This window comes from Mastigoproctus giganteus, chromosome 3, assembly GCF_048544385.1.
Source record: "Mastigoproctus giganteus isolate SK-2022 chromosome 3, ASM4854438v1, whole genome shotgun sequence".
Classification (NCBI taxonomy): domain Eukaryota; kingdom Metazoa; phylum Arthropoda; class Arachnida; order Uropygi; family Thelyphonidae; genus Mastigoproctus; species Mastigoproctus giganteus.
This window is the reverse complement of record NC_143577.1, coordinates 140,346,545-140,355,733: the sequence shown is the minus strand read 5'-3', so window position 1 is coordinate 140,355,733 and position 9,189 is coordinate 140,346,545. Positions and strand designations below refer to the sequence as shown.

The window sequence follows — 9,189 nt, the reverse complement described above, 5'->3', positions numbered from 1 at the left end:
ACTGGAGATGTGCAAATGTGATCCCAATCCACAAAGGAGGATCACAGAGTGGCACAGGTAATTACAGAGCTGTTAGTTTCACTTTTGTTCCAGGGAAATTAATGGAGGCACTAGTTAAAGAAGCATTGCAGGATCATCTAGACAAGACTTCAGTAACAGCTCAGACACAGCATGGGTTTGTTAAGGGAAAGTCTTGTCTGACCAATTTCATTGGATACTATGATGTGATCACAAAGGAACTGGATGCAAAGAATAATTTTGATATGATATATTTGGATCTTAAAAAGGCTTTTGATACTGTTGCACATGGAAGACTGCTGCACAAATTAGAGCAGTGTGGAATTAGAGGCAAATTGCTGCCAGGGATAAAGGGATGGTTGAGTGGGAGAATACAGAGTAGTAATCAATGACACTGCTCTTCGTGGAGTAATGTTATTAGTGGAGTCTCCCAGGGTTCAATGTTGGGTCCATTGTTGTTTTCTGTATTTATTAATGATATTGTTGAAGGTATATCAGGCTTAATGTCCAAGTTTGCAGATGATACGAAGGTCGGCAGGGTTGTTAATGACACTAATGACAGTACGCTGCTGCTGCAACAGGATCTAGAAAAGTTGAGCAGGTGGACTGAGAGTGGCAACTGAAGTTTAACATTGACAAATGTAAGGTACTGCATGTGGGAAGCAGTAACCCCAGAGTAACGTATCGACTGTGTGGTAGTACACTGACAGTGGTAGAGAGTGATATATAATGCGGTTCACTTTACGCTGATTCACTATAAATCTGCTCTTATATTATAACCTGTATCTCACTATAACAACTCGTTATAATGGTGTTTTACCTGTGTACAGTTTGAATTATTTTTGAACTGAATTCTTTTTCAAATTGAATTTTGAGCATGTTTAAAGAAAAAGTGATTAGCCTATATGACGATCTGAAGCAAACTCACCTCATAAAAATGTGGAACCAATTAATGCTAGTAAGGGCTGGTTCGATAGATTTAAAAAGCACTATAATCTACACAAAATAGCAATCCAGCGAGAAGCCGCAAGTGCAGATAAAGGAGCCAAAACTTTTAAAAAGAACTTGTTAAAATTATTGAAGAGGGGTGTTATACTGCTCAACAAGTTTGTAACATAGATGAAACAGGACTTTTTTTGGAAACAAATGCCTAAAAAAGTTTCATATCGAAAGAAGAAAAAAAAACATTCCAAGCTTCAAAGTGGCAAAGGATCAGTTGACTTTATTGTCGGTTGGTAACACTGCAGAGGATTTTAAATTAAAACCCCTTTTAGTTTACCATTCAGAAAATCCAAGGGCTCTTAAAGGTTTCACTAAATAAAACCTACCTGTAAGTTGGAAGGCCAATAAAAAAGCTTGGGTACTACGCCTCTTTTCGTTGATTGGTAGTTTGCCTTCTGTCTTGCAGTGTAAAGATATTGTGCAAAAAATAACATTGATTACAAAGCAATTCTGATCATGGACAACATACCGGGTAATCTAAGCAAAGATAGCTTAGAAGACTTGAATATAAAAATTTTTACATTCCTCCAAACACTCTCTGATCCAACCAGTGGACCAAGGTGTTATTGCCACATTTAACGCTTAAGAAACACCTTTTTTCAAGCTATGAAAGCCATTAACACTGGTGAAAATGTACCAAGCCTAATGGAGTTTTGGAAATCCTAAGACATTAAAACTGCCATCTACAACATTTCAGGTGCCTGGGATGAAGTGATTCAGAAAACTATGAATGGAGTGTGGAGGAAAGTTTGGTAGGATTGCATAAAGAATTCCCAAGAACCTTATGATTCGGTTGAGAATGTTAAAGCGCAAATTGTTGAGCTCGGAAGAGAAGCAGGATTGGACAAAATTGACGATAATGACGCACAAGAGATAATCGACAACGACAGGGATGGCTCTCTAATGAAGAACTCATGGAAATGACAGAAGAACAAGAACGTGCAATTGAGGGAGAAGATGATCAAGATCCTACAGATGAAGAACCGATAAAGTTGCTGACTGCAAAAGGCCTTAGTGAAGCATTTGAACAGTTTGAAAAAAATGTGTGATTATTTCTGGGAGAACAACCCTGACTTTGAACAAAGTTCCAAACTAATAAGAAATTTAAAAAAAGAAATGAATTCCAACATGATTTTGTATGAGAGGAAGAGGGACAAAGTCAAACCAAAATCAACACACTTTTCAGTCCAAAGATGCAAAAACTCAAGAGCCCAGTACCATCAGATTAATAAATTCATGATTTTAATTGGCATTTTAAGTTTAATTATGATGTAATTACTTCCACATAATTATACAGTGGACCCCTGCTTTACGATATTAATTCATTCCAGAGACACCATCGTATTACAAAAATATTGTAATGTGAATCCAATAACACACTGTTTTTTGATAATTCGTTGCAAGTCCTTGGAAGTTGAAATTTTCGCTATATAACTAAGCTATTTATCTCTGTAAAATGTGATTTTTATAATAGAAATTGTATTAGTTTTATACAGAATACTGAATACCGTAATTTTCAGTCTACACTACACACCTTTTATCTAAAAATAACTCACCCTAAAATTGTGGTGCGGAATAAACAGAAGAGCATGATACAAATTAAGAAAAAAGATAAAAAATGCTGATAGTGCCACACATTTTCACTTGTTCCCCACCCCCAAAATGTTTAAAATGATAATTATAAACATTAAAAAAACAAAAATCGTAATTTTCATTTAACTTACATTGGAAAAGGTAGTTTGGTGATGGTCAATGGTGGTTTGGTGATGGAGCTGGAAGAGAATCTTTTACCATCAAAATATCAGGACAACCTTCAGGTCTGGTGTTATTTCTGATCGCTGCCTCTTGCTATTTATGGTATAAAAACTATCCAAAATGGTTTGCTTTTTGGCACTTTCTCTGAAGGTTCTTGAAATAACTTAACACCTGATCTTCAAATTTGGAGGTCATCAATTCAGTGGTTTCAATATCTGGGTCTTTTTCTTAATGTCCTCTTCGCAATATCCCACGCAGCAAAGATGTCCTTAATTTCTTGAGTTGTTGCTACACGGTCATCCTCATGTTCCTCATCTCCACCACATCATGCTCGCCCATCTGCTCTAATTCCTGGAGCTTCTCTGTTGTCAACTCCCTTCCGTGGTCCGCAATTAACTCTTCCACATCAATCTCTAGAGCCAAGGACTCACAGAGAGTGATAATTTCCTGCTCTAGAACACCTTCAGCTTCATATCTTTCAAAATCATGGAGGGCCGAAGGCCATAAGTTCTTCCAGGCTGCATTGAGGTACTAGGCTGAAACTTCATTCCAAGAACTGATAATCATTTGTACACAGTCTAAGATGTTAAACCTGGTCTTCCAGAATTCCTTTAAGGTGATGGCTCTGTCTCCTGAAGTCTCTTCAAAGCACTTCGCAAGCATCTTCTTTGTGTAAATTTTTTTAAAGTTGGCAATCACTTGCTGAATCATCGGCTGAAGCAGAGGGGTGGTAATGGGTGGGAGAAATTTGACAGTAGCAAAGTTAAATTGCTACTTCAGAGATCGGGCAAGTTCGGGATCATGACCTGGAGCATTATCCAAAAATTAACAGTGCCTTTAAAGGAAGTTTGTTTTTTTCTAAGTAACCTTTGACTGTCACCCAGGCCTTCTCGTTACACTGCCAGAAGGCACCCAACTTGCTTCTGATGATCTTTTGTTGTTTAAACACTCAGAGTTTCTGAGTGGTAAACTAACATTGGCTTAGGTTTAAAATCACAACAGGCATTGGACCCCAATAGCAGAGTAAGTCTATCCTTCATAGGCTTATGACCAGGCAACGAGGCCTCTTCTTTTGTGATATATGTTCACCTAGGCATTCTTTTCCAAAAGAGGCCCGTTTTGTCTGTATTAAAGATTTGTTGAGGAAGGTAACCCTCCCTCTCAACAAGCTCTTGAAACTAGACCTTCATTTTCAGCACTGCAAGCCTCTCCATGTCTTATGACACTTTTAATATCGGACCTTTTTCTAAAACGGCCGAACAAACCTTTGCTGGCTTTAAAGTCCCCATATCGATTATCACTAGCTGAAGGTGTTTTAGTCTTTACACCTCAAAAATCTGCTTTGCACATTCGAAAATGTATTGTCCAGGAACTGTATCACCCTTCATTTGTTTTTCTTTTATCCACAGCAACAAAAGCCTTTCCATTTCTACAATCAGTTCTCTGCCTTTTTGGACTGTGCTAGATTCATCACTTACTTTTTTTATGGTTTTCTTTTTGTTTCACTATGATAGAAATGGTTGACTGAAAAACCATATTTGCGCACCAATGAACTAATTTTAGCACCATCATCATGTTTTTTTCACTATTTCTTGTTTAATTTTAATTGAAATTTTCTTCTTACTGCACTCTTTAGGGGCCATATTACACATTCAAGAATTCAATACAGTAAATTTATGGAAAGTAAGCACAAAAAAAATCACTTGAACTAAAGGACACGAAAACAAAACATGTGCCCAACACATTTAGAAATGCTACTATTGGCTGAGACAAAGGACCACGTGGTCCGGTCGGAGACAATCAAACAATATTTTTCTAAAGCACATTTCTGGAGGTAATGACCATAAAACAATAAAAAAAATTTGCACTCTCCAATTTATTGGGCTTTTCTGTTAGTGCAATTTATTATAAACGGGTAGTAAACTCGATCTTATTGCATTTGCGCTGTTCGTTTGTTATTTGGTTTTTAGGAGCATTAGCAACTAAGGCCATATTGCTCCAGGATATGCGGTGGTCATTCCCCGACCTTTCCGCATCCTCCGTATTTGGTGGTAACGGGCTCGAACCCCGGTCTAATCAAGAAGCGTGTGCTACGCACTGCTGCTCCTTCCCACCTGGCTATGGAGGCGCCTGCATTTGCGTTAATATAGATAACTGGAATTCTAATTGAAATCTGTGGATTTTTACCTTATTATGGTGAAATGTCACTGAAATCATATAAAAAACAAATTTTTTATATAAATTTTCAGAATCTTCTCTTAATTCCTATTTTTTAAGCTTCGTTTAATAGAATTAATTAATTAAAATAGAATTAAAATTCAATTTGCAAGTGTGATGACAATGTCCTGCACTTACTACATATTGCATAGTGAAAGGTATTTTATTATGGAGAGTCCATTGTAAAGTTATTTGATCATAGTGAACCCATCGTAGAGTGGGGGTCCACTGTATACATATGTAATATAGAATATTTTATATGTACAAATTTTTGAATATTAAATATTTTGACCGACATTTGTGCATCTTTTCATTACCGTTTATTGGGAAATATCCTATGGCATACACTGCAACTCACAAATACATGTTACCTTATGGGAATATGGCACTTGCCATTTTTCCATAAGGTAACATGCTGATTCACTTAGCACTCTGTTTTTCGGGAACGAATTATCGGCGTTAAGCAGGGGTCATCTGTACTTATAAAAAAAGAGGTTTTGGTTTTTTTTTAAATTCTAATTGGAGTATACCAATGCTTGACATTTTACAAACAAAGTGCATCAATTATTGTATGTTTTGTTTTTTTTTTGTAATAAAAATTTTAAAGTTTAAAAATGTTATATATTTTATACCTGTTATTTTAAATTAAACAAAACTTAGTACTTGTCTATTATTCTCCTGCCAGTGTAAGTTACAAGTAACTCTAACATAACATAACCTAATCAGTGTATATTTATATTTTTTATTTTTATTTATGCATATGTATATTTACCTTTTGTGGTTCATACATAAGTTTAATGGCGGTGAAGGTTGCACAGCTAGAGTGGTGATGTCTCATAACTACTTGTGGACGGATAACAAACAAGTACCCAAAACTTTTATCAATTCTGTTAAAAAAATTATAAATATGAAACCATTAGTCTTTCCAATTTTAAAGTTTATAAAACCGTTAAACAAGCAAAATTTCAAAAATTACGCATGCACTTATTTGTTTTTTTATATATATATATATATATATATATATATATATATATTATGTACAGAAATATTAAAACATATATATATTTTTAAATATTTAGTTCAAGAAGAGCAAAATATTGTATATATATCTATTTAATATTTAGTTCAAGAAGAGCTAAATATATATATACACACATCCCCATACACTATTCTTAACTTTTTTTTTTTTTTTGTCTAAATATTGTGTGCTATAAACAAAGGAATTGTATGACAATTTTTGCTAACAGGAAACAAAATTAGAACAGAAATAAATGCTACTACCCTCAAAGCCCTAACAGCTCAGAATGTTGAAATATTTTGTAAAAAGAAGGAAAGAATTTATGAGTGAAGACTAAAGTTTGTACTCAGGTTACGTAAGAGCATAATTTTCTATCCACACTAGCGACAAACCTGGGTATTATAATTATGTTAATCAGAAATGGCTGTATATGTTTTAAAATTGAAATATGTTGGTCATTAACGTTAAGTGTTATTAAATTATAATGTATATAAAGATATCACAGTAGGTCGATGAAGTTAACTGAGAGGGAAAAAAAAATTACAGTATGTTAGCTTATATTTTATAGTATATTAATTAATAATAATTAGAGGTAATTAGCTGATATATGGTACCTCTTCAGAATGCCACACCAATTCACTGTCTCAATAATATGTAATATTATTGAGATAGTCAATATATATACAACCTATAACGTTTAAATAGTTGCCTGTACGTTTACTCTTAAGCCAAATTACTTAGTAAATGAAAGACTGTTGTACAAATTGGAGTAGTGTGGCATTATGGAAGGAATGGCTGGGTGGCTGAAGCCACCCAGGCAAAGCTGTGAAGTGACAACTGAAGGTTAACAGTGATAAATGCAAGGTACTGCACTTGAGATTAACATACTAATTGAGTGGTACCACAATCAAGGAAGAAGGAGTATATGAAAAAAAGTTCTGGGGATTAACTGTTCAGTCTGACATGCAGTTCTCCAAGCAGTACAGACATTCTGCTAGAAGAGTTTGTGGAGTACTGTCAATGATATACAGAAATTCTGCCAGCATCAAAAAGGAAGCAATTATGTCACTGTATACTACATACATCTGGAAGCCTCATTTTAAGAAGGACGTGTGTCTGTTGGAATGAGTGCAACAAGATCATCAGAGGCACAAAACGGTACTCTTACCAAGATTCAGTTCTGCAAATTGCTGAATTTGATGACTAAGTGCCAATAAGGCCAAATGATTGAAGTTTTAAGGCTTTAAATGGATTGAATAAAATAAACTGAGACATTTCTTGCACTTTCTCAGACACTCCATAAGGGGAAGCAAATTTATTTTGAAAAAGGATGGTTACAGGATAGATGAACAAAAATTTGCTTTCAGCAAGTGTTATTGTTTAGATCAAACAATGTGAAAGCAGATGATTTGAATAAATTTTTGGTTGTCGTTTGAAAGATATTGTGCAAGAGCAATGCAGCTATTTTAAGATTAGACAAAGTATCAGAGAAGAGAGACAAGTGATGTGGGGAGGTTTGTGTTTTTTAGCTGATGCTGTATAAGTTTGCTTCCTTACATCATTTGCCATTACTACCACTCAAACAACTTAACACCAAGAAGGGAATTGTAGTAATCAATGAAAAGTGCATTACTGTATTAAAATATCAGTTCAATTAGTGATGGAAATTTTACATTCAGTATAAATAACTCAGAAATGTTAACAATAATTTAATTTCTTCAGTTATTAATTTATTTACAATGCACATTATGTTGGTTATAGTAACAGTTACATGTTAGAAGCTATTGGATCAAACTGTTATCTATCCTGATATCATCCATTGGGAGAGACAGAATGAGTATGTCCCCAGCAAATGAAATATGCACTAAGAGAAACCTCAAAAACTCACTGCCTACCTAGAGTCATCTTTCGTCTGAACTGCAATGAAACTACAACTTCTGTAACCGAACAACGTTACTATATTACATGCTTCCCCTCAAAGGTTCGTACTCTGCAACATACTGTTTTATCTAAGCAAGATCCCTTTGAGTTTTTTTTTTTTTTTTTTCATCTCTTGTAATAGAAACTTTATTTGTCCTACCAAATATAAATATAATAGTATGCGTCCTACTCACGAAGAAAACTATAAATACAATTGACTTGCGTTAGTTAATTGTATGACTTATTAACACAAGAAAACACAAATTAACACAAGAAACATTTTAAACATTTTTTTAAAAATATATTAGAAACTTCATATGAGTGCACCTTTAGCTACAATAGTCGATCTGCTTTTCAGAGGTAAAAAAAAAGCAATTGAGAGTTGATAGAGAAAACACCAACTCACGTTGTCTAGAGCATGCTAACTTATCTCCAGAGCCCAGATATAATCATAAAAAAAAAAAAAAAAAAAAAAAAGGCAGTTTCCCAGAATCCGGCTTAGGGATAAAAATATTAAAAAGCAACCTTATCAAAAAACAACTTTTGGACACACTCCCAAACAAGAGTTTGAAGAAACGAGAAATTCGGAACTAGCTCCGTTTGCTTCAATTGATACTCACTATCCATTACCGAAAGTCTACCAAACTTATTCATTGAGCCACTCAGAACGCTCAATTACCATTCTGTTCCAAATCCAAAACACTTCAGCTAAAAGTCGTAAGGTTTAATTTTCTAGGAAATCGTGAAACCATTAAAAAAGTTCTCGACTAGCCCAACTACAAAAATATACTCCGGCCTAAAAGTTTCGAATCACAATTCATTTTTCGTATTTTTTTAAACATTTTATTAAAACAGGACCAACTTGTTTACCAATTTTTATTAATTTTTTCTATGTATAAATTTCAAAAAACTGGAACATTATTTAACAAATATTTCAGATATTTCCAGAATGTTTAAGAAAAATCTAGCAGGGTGTAGAATACTCTTGAATTTGGTAGAGAATTGTAAAACATTCCTGAACGTATAAGGTGGAGTCTAGAATATTATTCTTATTATTATTGCTCTTATATTATTTATCCCTGATTGGGGGTTCCACCTCGTGACGGGTATTGCTACCAAGTACACAGGATGGGTATTATTATGTTTATTTTATTATTTTTTAGCCATATGGTGCAAGGAAGCCTGAGGCTTATTTTTTATTTATTTTTTTTTTATGTGAACCCCAAACACGAGAGGTATTAGAACCGTGCTTGGTACCA

The 9,189-nt window shown here is 34.4% G+C and overlaps 1 protein-coding gene across 1 annotated transcript in view; it reads right to left on the bottom strand.

The window, feature by feature from the left end:
• Positions 1-8,029, bottom strand: part of LOC150088290 (uncharacterized) — a 53,222-nt gene extending 45,193 nt beyond the window's left edge. Inside the window, exons 1-2 of the mRNA XM_090370105.1 lie at positions 7,906-8,029; positions 5,765-5,879 (exon numbers count right to left, since the gene is read on the bottom strand). The gene's annotated coding sequence lies outside the window, so the exon portion shown is untranslated. The remainder of the gene's footprint in view (positions 1-5,764; positions 5,880-7,905) is intronic.
• Positions 8,030-9,189: the final 1,160 nt, after the last annotated feature.